The 14,129-nt window shown below is 38.9% G+C and overlaps 1 protein-coding gene across 4 annotated transcripts in view; it reads right to left on the bottom strand.

The window, feature by feature from the left end:
* NYAP2 (neuronal tyrosine-phosphorylated phosphoinositide-3-kinase adaptor 2) overlaps nucleotides 1-14,129 on the bottom strand; it is a 144,759-nt gene that overhangs the window by 80,763 nt on the left and 49,867 nt on the right. The gene's annotated exons all lie outside the window — the stretch shown is intronic.

The raw sequence follows: 14,129 nt of genomic DNA, 5'->3' as shown, positions 1-14,129 counted from the left end.
CCACTGTTGATACATAGAAATGTCAGTATGTGATGTGTGAAGTTCCAGAAAGCCCTAACTACCTTCTGTTTCCCCTTCACACAGAGTGAAGCTCTAAGCAGGGTCAGTCTGCTCCTCTGTAAATTTCCTATTTGCTGTTGCCTTGGGCTGGTGCAGTTTACTCGGTTCTGGAACACATTTCCTTCTTTAAAAGACAAGAACATTTCTCAACAGTTCACGTGAAGACTGAGTAAGGTCACTTCATTCCCTGATACCATCCTCATCTTCACTGCAGGTAATACTCAAGCTATAACTAATTATCCTAAAAGCATCATACTGGCACTGTGCAATGCACAACTTTGTACATGATAAAGCAAAACCTTTGTTTGCTTACTACTGTCCTTGCATTTTTATTTAATTTCCACCAGTGGAGAGGTCCACTTTCCAAATTGCTAACAGCTGAACAGGTCTAACTGAACATGTGCCACCCTCCAAGGGCACTGACACCTACTCTCACATGTACACACACACGTGCACACACGCATGCCATGCATATGCACACACTGGTCCATGATCATAACCAAGTTATTACTGAATCCTAATTGGCATCAATTCCAGAGGGATTTGCAGCCAGAAAGATCAAAAGGTAAAAGTCATTAATTTGAAGATTAATAAAAAACCTGTATCTAATTTAAATGATTAACTATGCCTCTACTAATCTTTCATAAATTGTTCTGAAAATAATATAATCCTCTGACAGTGGACTACAAAAAGTGCCTGTCACATTATTTAAAGAAGATTACTATCCAAACATGCTGAAGAACGCAGGTGGGGAGTCTGCTTCCTTCCTTAAGTCCATTGGATAAATGACGTTTAGCAAACAAAACTTCAGTTCATCGTGTCTCTGAGGTTGAAATTCTCATCAGGTTACTAGTGCGTTTACTTCACTGCTGCATGGAGTTCTTTAAACCACACATCAAATGGCAGATTTTGTTCTGGATGGACTTGCGAAAACTCCACTGAGGTGATAGGTTTCACCCTTTTCCTAAGAATACACAAGAACTTTGTTTATACAAAGCATGTGTTTTTGCCAGACTGATGCATCTTGTATTCCAGACATAAAGATTTTCAAAATGTAAGGCCAGTGTTTAAATGCACTATCTCATTAATTACATCCTTTCTTTTTTCTCTCCTTCCCATCATTTTTTTTTTCTTTACTGAGTTACTTTCAACATCATGGATGGACACCTGTCTCATCAGCTTCCTTGTTGCAGATACAGATGGGAACAGGCCTTGCTGTTCTGCTTCATGGCTAAAGTAGATCTGGTCTTGCTTTTCTACATCCTCTGCTCAGGTACTAGACAAAACCAGCAGGACACCATTTCCCTCTTCTCAGCCACTTTTAAAAGAGAGTCCATTTCTTTTTAAGCATAGGAGCCAACCTTCAGCTGATGGTTAGGCACTGTAAAGCCCAGGCTGAAGAAGACTCACCTCTAATTCTTGGTCCTTGACCCTGGTCATCAATCAGGATCACCAAAGGCTTATTGTTACTTATGCTGGTAGCAATTCCTGAGTGTTGGGCAGCGGATGTTTCCTAGCATAGCTTGCCAAGTTCACACCTCAGTAATACAGACTGAAAGCCACCGTGGGACAAAGAGAAAGGAGTCACTCCACACTCATACCCAGAGCACAGGCACAAAAGCAGGATGGCAGATCTCGAACGTGGCATCCCCTACCCTCACTCAGCAGCATACTAAAGCTCCATTCGGACTTGTGCAATGCAGCTTTGCAATGCACAGTGCTACTGATGTTACATCATGAAAGCAGACAGAATTTAAGGACTTATTTATATACTCCTCTTGCTTGCAACCACGTGAGTGTGCTGGGACTGGTGTATGTCCCACTACAGCACAAGAGGCTGAGAAATACTTATTCGCACCTTGCTGCATAAATGACTACAGAGACAGCGAGGGAAAATAATTGTGTAGATCTCACTCTATTATTTCTGACAGGAAAGAGCCTGTGCTCCTCATTGTACTGATAATGACTTCTATCTAATTTCAAAACTGTATTATGTAAGTTGCTGCAAGTATTACACATTTTACTAATATATATGGAGATACAGATTTGGATTATTCCTCTGGGAGCTTTCAATTTGAACTTGACCAGGTTCAACTGCTTCTTTGACAAAGAATTATGTACGGCATTCAAATAACCGTTAAAAACGCAAGACATCTATCTACAAAGAAGGACATGAATTATATAATAACAAAATTAATCATACAATCATTCACATTGCACACTCACAGCAAAGCTGACTTTGTGCTGAAAATGCACTCTGGCATTTGCCTAGGTGTAGCGACTGATGATAAAAAAGGCAGTGCAGTGAGGTTGGCTCCAGACACCCTTAAGAAGAGAGTTCTGAAGTAGCTCTCCTTTCAAAAACATGTCACTGGGCTTCTCCAAAGCCTACCTAAGAAGCCCGATGTAGGCCATAGAGCGCTGCCAGATTACATGCTCCCTCCTTGTATGCACTGGAAGGTCAGTGAGCTTCCCATCCTTCTCCCTCTTCCACACAGTACTGGAATTGAATCATCACAACAAATACCAAAATGGTTTTATTTACCTTAAATCAGCAATAGTGGATTTCAGATTTCATTTCTAAAATATGAACAAGAGCTCCAACTGATGGATCTGCTGAGTCTTGTTATACCTCCAATGAAGGTTTTATCAGTCAGCTGAGACTTCTGAGGTCAGAATTGGACTAGCATAAAACCATACTGACCTTGCTGTTCCTACCTGCAGTATCAGCCTGCCTGGACGTAAACTGTAATCTTTGCAATCCTGGACACATTACAGCTCAGCTTATTGTGCTCTGCCTGCTCTATTCTATCAAGTAGATACTGGAGCACAGACCAAACTACAGCATGGAATAACTGAAATGTTCACCGTGTTTGAAGAACTACAGAGGGCAAAGTCTTTTATATTATTCATTTGATTACACTCTAAATGGACAGAGCATGGGCAAGATAGTTTCCACCTTGCTTTGCAATGAGTCATAATGTTCCTATTGACTAGGAATATATCTTCAAGTTGTTAAGTTAGAAAACTAAGAAAAAGAACTTCTCATCACATTGCTGAAAAATAACATGGGAAAGAAAAAGTATCCAGAGTCTGCCTGCCTGAATGGGTGTGGTCTTTTTAATTTACATTGTTCTTGCTTAGCATTGCAAATAACAATTTTAATTTGCTGTGACGTTTCATTACTTGGTCCAGGCAGAAACTGAATTAATTTTTAGAAAACAAATTAAAATTAAAATAAGAAAACGTTTGTTTTACTTGGTGTTACTGCTTTAACTATAAACAAAGTAGAATATTAAATCTCTCAGTGCAGTTGTAAAGAGTAGGAAAACTGTTGGGAATATCTAGGTCCCATAAAGTCAGAATACCCCAGAGATATATTTTCTTCCCAGCCATCTATCTACCCTTGTTCCTGGTATTCATCCAAAAATTCTCTAGAAACAGTTCAAGTTTACAATGGATTAGTTTCATGCCTCAGGCACTAAGAACCACTTGGTAGTTCTCATCTTTGTACAATTTATATTTTTCTTCCTGTGCTCTTTTACATGAGATCTTGTGACTTACTATCCACAAGTTCAAAAGGGTAACTACACCTGATTATGAGACTTGACCTCCTAAGCAGGAGAGAAGGGAAAGTACTCTGCTGGTGATGTGGCATCTTTGAAGGTGTTTTGTCATTTCTTTGCTGTAATACACCTCAGTCCGGGACCACAGCAGGTCACTGTCCTTCTCTGAGTGTTGGAACTCCAGACAACCAAGAAGAGCCATTTCAATAGCAGCTTCTCACTCCTCTTGTGCTTGAGGAAGACTTAGTCACAGATACTGGTTTCTTAGCTTGCAGAAACTGAGCTGGGGGTCTCTGCAGGCTCCTCTGCAGAAGTGGGGAGAACTATGAATTATAGGGCAAACAATGCATATGGATGGCCAGGCCTCTTCCCTCTGGGGAGCTGCAAGCTCACACAGTGCCACCCCCCTACGACGTACATCTAATCCATCAGGGAAGCCATCTGCATCAAAGATTTTGGAAAAGAGAAGTAACAAAAAATCAACTGTGATGATGTAGGAAGATTCTCATAAGTTCATCATAAAAATGACGAATCACCAGCAAAAATACAAAAAGAATAAAAATACTTAACTCAAGGACTGTATATGAGCTGGTTTGACTGTGTAAACAGCAGTTCACCCCTTGATGCATCTGTCTTTGTTGGGTTAAGAGAATAGCTAGTTATTTTAACCACTTCCTTACTTACAGCAGTGAACACCCAGCTCCTCTGCTCATATCAAATGTTCTGAGTATAAAGGGCTGAAATGGCTTTGAAATGTCTATTCCCCATCAGAATAAATTATACACACATATACTAAGGATGACACATTTTACTTTGTATCTGAGAAGCACTTTCAAGATTAGCATAAATTATATTTGTAAATTAGAGGTTGGATGCCAAAAACCAGAAGATATACTATTTTTATCCCCCTAAACATGATTTCAGCAGACCATGAAATGTAATGCTGAAGAAAGAAGGGCAGGATCACAATCATGGATTCAGGAACTGCACTGTAAGTATGGTTTTACACAAATCTACACCATTTTTATTATAGAAATTAAACATACAAATTACACACATTTCTTTCTTCTTCTTCTTTTTTTTTTTTTTTTTAAATCACACTCAGACATCCCCCTCCTTATTACCAAGGATATACATGGATGATTTTTTTCTGCATTACTTTTCTGAAAGACTCCAAATGACTCACAATGATCTTACATCCAGATTCAGAGGATACTACCACCATCCTTTAGTACACAGGCTAAAGTGTAAATGTATCATGAAAAAGGTCAAATTTAGAGTCATTTTGTGCACCTGGAGGACTATCTAAAGTGAGCAACTGACATATCCGTGCACATCAAACATCTTACCTCTGCCATATACCTCTGCTTGAGGTAGGAGATCAGGTGCTGCTTGAGAAGTCAGGCCTCTCAGGACACAGCATACATTAGTGCTACAAAATAAAATTTATTCTTTTATCACATCTGTCAAACCCATAGGCCCAGGGTTTGATCCTGCAAACATGCAATGAGCTCATACTCTCTCTTTGTGTAGCTTCCCTATTGCACTAGAATAACTAGGAAGCCTTGCAGAAAATCCTTGTTGCTTATGAATCTAAGCAATAACACTTGCAGAGATATGCCCACCTAGTCTGACACTAGATTATTTCTAGGAAATCATTCTTCAAGCCAACATATACATGTAACAGACCCCTAACAGCACTCTCTGCTGCTGTTGAGAGTCTGGGTCCTGCCATCCACAACAGGACAGAATCTTTCACGCAGAAGATTCTCTAGATCAAACTGAACCACCACATGTTGTGGCTGCACTGTAAGATTAATCAAGTCCCTTATTAACCAACAAAAGACAGCTGTAATTCTTATGCAGTGCATAATGAATGACAAAAGCAAAACTAACCAAGACTGTCTACAGCAGGTTTTCCATAGGATGCCAGATAACCTGATTTCAAATTATGATCTGCTACGGTCCACAGTCAACTATTTTTATAATGCAAAAGGTTGAAAATGCTAGCAATAGTTGGGAGTTTGGAAAAAAAAAAAAAAAGTCAAAATCAAAACTAACCCAAAACACTTCATAAGAAACACTGATAAATAAAAACTATGTATGCTATTTTTACAACAAATTAACATACGCTAGACAGCTTAGAAATCAGTAACTGAGGAGTAAGGACCCTTCTGATCCACAGAGAGCTTAACAAAACCATTTCATGAGTTTGAACAAAAGTGCAAGTACTACTTCTATTTTCACTGGCATTCCTTCTATCTTTAGTAGGCTGCCTCTTCAGCCAGGGACTAACGACAAGTACTTTGGACTGAACATCCACAGTGGTCTGATGCTGCTTTCTCTGAGGACCAACACTTACTACTGTATGTGGGGCACAGGGTCTCCAGCGCTCCAGCCCACCTACGACTGGTGACTAACTGATGCACATAGAAGAGTCTGTAAGTTGTGAATACAGAGAACACTTTACAGGCAGGAGTGAAAAGCACTCTGCTTTCATATGACTACAGATATTTTTAATTTTGCATGGGAGATGCACAGCTAAAAGCCAGTAAATGAAAGCTCATATGTTCAGAGTCACCTAGAATTAGACATCAACCATATGCAATGTTTAAACTGAGTGCAAATGCATGTTCGTGTTAATGGAGTGGGGTTTTGCATCCTGTCAAAAACGGGTGGGGCTAGAACAAGGCTGTGTTTTTGTCACATTGAGTGGAAAACCACATGGCGCAGACTCCACTCTGCCTGAGCAACCGTGGCTACGTAAATATTTCAATGAGATATGAGAATAAATTAACATATAAAATAATTTTTGTGGATTTTTGTAATAAAATGTTTTTTTGGTTTTGAGTCAGAGTTGTAATGGAAGGAAAATCTGTAAAAAGTAAAAAAACCTTTTTGTGGATCAGATGCTGGGAAAAGTGTAAATCTGGACAAATGAATGAAATGCGCCAACGCTCTAAGAACAGCAATTTGTAAACCAAGTGCACTGTGCCTGCCGAGATATTACACTGTGTCTAACCTTTCCAGATTCAGGCTTATTTCAAACAGTGACTGTATAGATGCTCTTCTGAGTCCCTTAAGCAAACATGATTCTACTTTCTGTTTAAAATCCCAGCTCAAATACAAGGAAATTAAGGTTTAAAAATAAATGTTTCCTATGGCCTCCAGCCCCAAAGAGAAAAGCGTTCAATCTTTAATCCTAACCTGGCAGTGAACAGGAAGAACATTTTGTTTTGGAGGAAAACCCCTCACAAATTTCACTTTAGCATGATCTGTAACAAAACATACAGATTTTTTTTGTTCAACTAGTGACCTGAAACTCCAGTTATTCACATAATTCTTCTGATAACACTGTCATTCATAACTCTCAGTTCAAGATATATTCCCTGGGCTGCTTGTCTATCTGTTTTGTTTTATAAATATGCCATGCGAGTAGATAAGAAAGGGAGAGGCACTGCCTGGCATACAGAGCCTGGGAGAAGGTCTCAGTAGCACGGTCACAGTAGGGATGTGACAGGGATGTAGGCTCCACTGAAAGGACGGTTTTATGTAAATACTTGTCTCTTGGCAGCTCACCACTCTGGATCTGTTACATTCATACAGAGCAATTTTGCTTCCAGACATCTCAGCACATAGAAAAACTCAGGGATTTGCATTCTCTTGAACAGGTTTATATCCCAGTTATTCCAGGTACAATTTTAGGTACTGCTTTCACCAATATTCAGGGTCAGTTCATAGTTACTAAAAAAGCACCTGCACATTAGCAATTTAAATGGGACTGAATAGATTTTTATTTAAGTGGAATGCATAATGCAGGCTCCTACAAAACAGTGCAAGGCTTACTTGGGTATTTTTCCCACTTAACAATGTTTCTGTATGCTGAACTGGTCGTCACACAGGAAAAAAAAATAAACCCAATTTACTGCAGCCTGCCCCACCCTAACTACATAAATACATCACCCTACTGTCACAGGTGCTGAAACCCATAGAAACATTCACCAGATCCTTTTTTTGCACTGGAATAGCCCAACAAGAGTCCATTGTCTCAACTTTACAGCTAGCATTAGTAGCCTTGTGCCATTAAGTATCTGTATTACCATCTCTCTGTTTCTTCTGATTTCTGGCAGGAAGGTTTCACGCATTTGTTGATCATCACTTTGTGATTTAACTGGACAGCGTCAGTATCTGTCTGTGCCTTGCAAAATTAAATGAAGACTCCAAAAACTAAGTGAAATGTTTTTCACAAGTGTGATAAACCCGGAAAGTAGGAAGGGGAATCACTCCACACAGATGTGTACACAGGTCTCTCTCTCTCCTTCTTCCCTGGACAGTCTCAATCTGGTAAATTAAAACTGCATGAAATCCTGTACATCAGTATCGACAGCTCTCAGCATCAAAGCCTGAAGAGACTTGTTCACTAAGATACAAAGTCGCTTTGAAAATTTCTCTGCTTATATCACTTTTTTATAGATAGCAAAGTGACCATTATTGTCACAACAGAATATTAATGTGCTTCACACCTAAATTTAGAAATAATAATATAAAACAACTCTTTCCCTGTCTTGATGGATGTCAGTTTCTTAGCCAGAGTTGTCAGAAGCTAGTTATTTGTTCAGAAAAATAAATTTAAAAGGACATTGCATTTTCAGAAACACAGTTGATTTCATATTGCATGTCAGAGCATGTGAAAAGCAAGTGTAATGGGCATATAGGTGGTTAAGACTTAGTGATTTCAGTCAGGACCTTGGCTAGTCAGCAAAAGTGTAGTTTGTCCCATGTGTACATGTACCCAGAGTGCCCCTGAACCAATTCCATGCTTAGGTCTTCCAATACATCCATTGCATGTCCATGTAATCCCATTTAGAAATCAAGGCAAATTGTCCAGATTCAAAGTACAGAAATTTTTTTCTTCTCTGTATCCATGCACACAGCTAATGGGCCAGATCTACTAACTCTAGCAGACTACTAAAAGGTCTCTACATACATGGCAATTTAACACCAGAAACAACCAGCTACACAAAAAAGCTAAAACTGCCAAATCTGCTAAAAAATCAGCACACATGGATTCAAATTGCTTTTGCAAATGGATGTGTTCAGTTAATTATCTGTTTTTCATCACTCCATGTTGTGGGTTTTTCTTTTTAATTGCAGGGGTAGTTTTTTGCCAAAGAGTTGACCAAAAACTACATCCAACAAGCTCTGACACTGGAGGAAGTATCAGAGGAAGGGCAGTACTTAAATGCTGCTTTAGTGACATATACTCACATTGCCCAAAGGATCATCACTGCAGCCTATGAAGCTGCAGCGAGACAAAATCGTGCTAAAGCAAGAGTGGAAGTATGTTTTCCAGGCTGTGAAAATCCATGTGAGGATTTTTTTAGGAAGTTGAAATATTAAAGAGCAAAGACTCTTGTAACCTCAACGTATAATGGTAAATTAAGTGGAGAATGTACTGGTTTAGTTCCCTGCATGAGAGGTGATCAGCTCAGTGCTGTTCATGCTAGAAGTGTGTAAATGCCCTTTATTCCTCTAACTATTTGGAGCTGTCATTCACTGGAGTGGCATGTTCAAAGTATGTGAGCTTGCAAGAAATAGTGCTTTCTGTGCATTGAGGCGGTGAGCTGTGCAACCAGGATTACGTGAAGTCTGGACCTCAGATGACAATCCAAAAATACTGTGTTGCTGCTTTTCTTTGCACTAAGAATTACTATTAAAATCTGCAAAGCTGCTGGTAGTCAATTTTAGTTTATGTACATTTCTAGGTTACTTAAGACCCTTTGAAAAGTCTTCTAGCTAGAAACCATAACCCTGACATAGTATGAACTGGTTTTCCATCTCCCAATGCTACATTGCAGGCAGTAGTCTACTTTAAAACAAACTACCGAGGAGCTCAGACACACCTTGTATGCATGTACCAAGCACTTTAGTCCAAATCAGCTAGTCTGCAGACTAGACAGCACAAAGGGTTATCTGGGTGTCTCTAGTAAGAGCAATTCAACTCTTTTTTTGGGAAAAAAAAAAAAAAAAACCAAACCAAAACAAAAAAACCCACAACCAAACAAACAAGGAAATACTGTTGTTTTCCTCTCCAGAATACATGACACCCCTTTCCCCAACCTGCTGCCCAGTGCCCACACAGAACACAGAAGCCTGCTGCAATGTGCTTACTGCACCAGCTACTCCAGGATTTCAAGTTTTGTAATGCCAAGCCAAAAAAAAAAAATATTCCTTCAGGATGGTCTCACGATAAAAACCTCAAACTAGAGCAGGCTCGACTCAAACACTTCGGGCCATTATGTATAGTACTGGGTCAGGCAGGCTTTCAGGTCCTACAGAGACCTCCTGGCAACACATCTTTTAACAGGTACTGTCACCCACTTACTAAAGGCAGTAAAGGGCTACTGAGTTCTAGGAAGGATGAACCACACTGGACTTCACACACACATACGTCTGTGAATTTGCTTGTGAAATGGTTTTCTAGGCTACCTAGAAAAGCATGCAGAAATGTTTATATTTCTGGTGATGACCAGCTCATTATTCTGGTCTCTAAAATCTTAGTATATTTTTTACTCACTAAGAAATGAAAGATAGCAATTGTTAAATAAGCCCTAACAGCATCTAGTTATTTAGCCAGTGGATGCATTGTCTTACAACAAAAGCAGATGATCAGATCTAAGAAAAGATAGAAGCAGCACAACTACATTACTGCAGCTCTAAAAAGTGCCTCCTAGAGTCCGTGTGGAGGTAAAGGGTAAACCCAGCATATTTCCCATTACAGGTTCTGAGTTATATGGTTACCTGTGGTCATGTTTTTGTATTCTTGCTGTTGGATTCCTGAAAGGAAAACTAAACATGGTCTAAGGATTGTGAAACACCGGAGAAAAAACTTGGGAAATCAAAACTATGGAGTTTTGCATTGTTTGTGAGTGATCTAAGATAAAGTTTTTAATCCACCCTCAGATATTAAAAGAGGGTTCATTCTTCCAGTAAAATCTTTAGGATAGCTTTGATTCAGGACTCAGATCAACTTTAAGAGGGCTCATGAAAGAATAGCATCAAGGAAAGAAAATATCTCCCAGGGAGAGAGTCGCTACTGTGCAAGTGACAAAACTGGGTTGTCTAATACATGCTAGCTTCTATAATTCTTGAAATGCAGATAAAAATAAATGCAAATTATAATATTTCATAATACGAGTTATTTAGTTATTTATGCATATGCTTATTAATCTGTGTTTATTGCACTTCAAGCCAAATAGAGAAACAATTAGATCTCTTTTTAGCAATAGTAGGGGCATGTAGATAGAGAACTTTGATTTACAGAGTATGACAGGCAATCAATGTGCGTCAGAGAAAGCCCACATCACAAAGAGATATGTTAAAGCCACATTCAAATTTTCTTTTTTAGGACTGAACAGATGAGTGTTTCCTTCATGTTCCGAACACAATGAGATTGGGAAATAATCTGAATTTCAGGCTAGGAGAAAATGAATTGCTTCAAATTATAGGAAAATGAACAGCACTAATTTTATTTCTGACTTTCAGCAGAATCGAGTAGTGCATACCAGAAAAGAAACCCAGACATATCCCCAAGTCTGTTATTAGACCTTTCCATTTGCACACACTACAGGTAGTACAGGACTGACAGCTAGAAAACTATTTTCCTATATTTTTCACTCTTATATAAACATTAAATTCGGCTGATGAATTGAAAATAAAAAAGGAAGTATATGGATTTTTTTTTAAAATGATTAAACAAAACAAGAATACAGCCAGGAAATGAAAGACTGAATTCCTGTATTAATACTGATGTACAATGAGAGCAGTTAAAAATCCCATTTAAAAGACATCAATAGTACTTCCACAAAAGGTCTACCTATTTCAGCTGGGAAGTGTCTGATTACAAAGTCATGAAGCTTCCAAAGAGCTTTGTAAGAAGCAAACACCTAAGCTGATCAAATTAGTAGCATTTTGCTTTTGAGTCCAGAGGGTCAAATTAACATAATATCTCAAGTTGGGAAAAAACACTACAAAACTGAGAAACCTGAGCAGGACTACATTCCCCAGTGCCCTCTGTCCCATCATCACAGACCATCACATCACATCCTTTGTCAAAACCTGGTTTGACCCCTTCCAACTAAAACTTTATATGCTTTGTCAGGACTACAATGTTAGGGCTGGGTTATTAACAAACAGTTCTGTTTTCTATGGAAATAAACAAATATCAACTTTTTTTTCTTACAAGTCAAGTCATTCAGTATGCCTAAAGTGCCCATGAATGGCTGGACAAATGACGTTCTGTCCCTGGAGAGGAGCACTTTGTGCCCTGCTGCACCTTGTAGCTCAGCAAGGAGGAGTGAGTCAGACAGATCTCCCAAGTCACTTGGTCACCTCAGGGCTGTTCCTCTGTCCTGTCTTTTAACTGCAAAGTGCAAAGTAATTGAGAGAAGAAACAGGGACTAAATGACCCACAAAACAAAGTTCTTGAGAATCAGGCTCCCCAAAATTTCCTTTAGAGACAGTTATACACATGCCTACACCTCCCACACATATAATTTACATATCTTATGCAGAAAGCTTCAGTCTCAGCAAGTGCCATTTTCCAGTGGCAATGCTCCAATATGTAATTTAATAATTCCATTGGTATTCTCTGGCAATAATGACCATTGTTCATTCTTCTTGCTTTGCTGCATCTTCTATTTTGCTAGCTTCCATTCCTAACATGTTTTATTATTATTATGGTCCTTGCCAAGTCTGTCCATTGCCTGCTCATTAGAACTTCTGTGGCAGAAAATGTTCCTGCAAGAAACTAATTCTAGTACTTTTCAATTTATTTTCAGGCTGAGTGAGTCTATAAACTGAGATTATTATTAAGGTGATCTGCAGTGATGTGTTTGATAGACTTTGAATCTCACTGTGTTAAGGCAAAGGGAAATTAATCAGTATAGTTTCAACTTTATTCTTGGAAGGCTGAGCAACAAATAAGTAATTCTAGACCCTCAAAGAACCTTGCCTCCACTGGTGTTTAAAGTGACTAGTAGGTCAATGGACAAAACAATTTAGAGAGTTTCTTTGTTAGACATACGATAGGGATATATGGCAATCAGCAATGCAGGCTCGTTCTGATGACTTTCACAATAGAAACCCATTTTGGAATTCTCCAAACTTAAAAATTTCCAAGAACAGGCATACACCTGCTCTCAGTTAATATTGCTAATAAAACCACTAAGCAGCTCAGTGAGTTGAACCTACAGCAAGTTTCAACAACACAGAGTTTTTATATGCAATTTGAGGGCTGAGTTCCCTACAGAATGATTGTAGAGTTCTTATTCCACTGCAGTTATGACTATAAAATATTAGCAATGTTAAGTAAATTACAAGAGATTACATGAGAAAGGCGCTTCCATCAGTTAACAGCTGGGCCAGCCTCCAAGCTATCCAAAACAGGCATTATTATTTGTCTTCATTTTTTCAAACAATCATATTAAAGTTATTTATCAACACTTAAACTAAAAAAAAGAAGAAAAAAGAAACAAAACTGAGAGTTTAAATAATCATAGCTAAAAGGTTTACAGCATGCACATTTTCCCCAATTTATTATTAAAAACAGCAGCAAAAATTGACTGTGATTTTGCAAGAGCAGGAGAAAATTAAGTAATGTCTCATCTATGACTTACAACTAAATTTTAAGCACTCTGGAGCTTTTAATATAAATAGCAATTTTATTGCCAGCATTAGAGATGTAGTCATCTTGATCTCCAAAAATGCTTGCTTACCACTTTCTGGGCAGTTCTGTGAAATATGTGTACATAATTAACCTCAGGACAGGTCATCTCAGGCACAGAGCAATTACATGACTGTTGCAGAACCATGCATTCTCTTTGGCTACCAAACTTTAAAGACACAGGCCAACAGAGGCTAGGGACTGAGAGAAGCAGACTAAGCCACTGGCCAGCTACCCCTGCTGCAACAAGGTGGCCTCAATACCCTCTTTCCCCTGCATTTATTTTATCTGCACCATCGTCTGAGGCAGGAAGAGTGAGCATGTGTCCAGCAGTCAGTACCATCACAGCCACCTGTGTCCCCCAGGAGGGACTTGTCTCCCCAAGAGCCGTAACAGCTCAGAAGCATCTTGTGAGATCTGCAAGCCTATGGAGAAGAAACTGGTTCTACCCAAGTCATGCTTAATAAGAAGATCATCTACCTTATGACAAAAAATACCAAATAAAACTGGGTATTTAGGACTCATACTGCCATCAGAGAGAAAACTGCTACTAAGTATTAGCTTATCACTAGATATCCAACCAATTTCACAGAAGACTAGTAATATCTAGTTAGGTTTAGAAATATAAACTGTCATCTGTTTAGTCCATTTATAAAATGTGGGAAGGTAGCAGGAAACCTAAAGGTTCACAAGCACTTCCTGGAGAGGAACATCCACTGCCCTGTCTCTCATTTCCCTCAGCGTTTGATTTTAGCCTCATCTTTTCACAGTCCTTTCTT

This window comes from Athene noctua, chromosome 8 (assembly GCF_965140245.1).
Source record: "Athene noctua chromosome 8, bAthNoc1.hap1.1, whole genome shotgun sequence".
Taxonomy (NCBI): Eukaryota; Metazoa; Chordata; class Aves; order Strigiformes; family Strigidae; genus Athene; species Athene noctua.
This window is presented reverse-complemented; position numbering and strand designations above follow the sequence as displayed.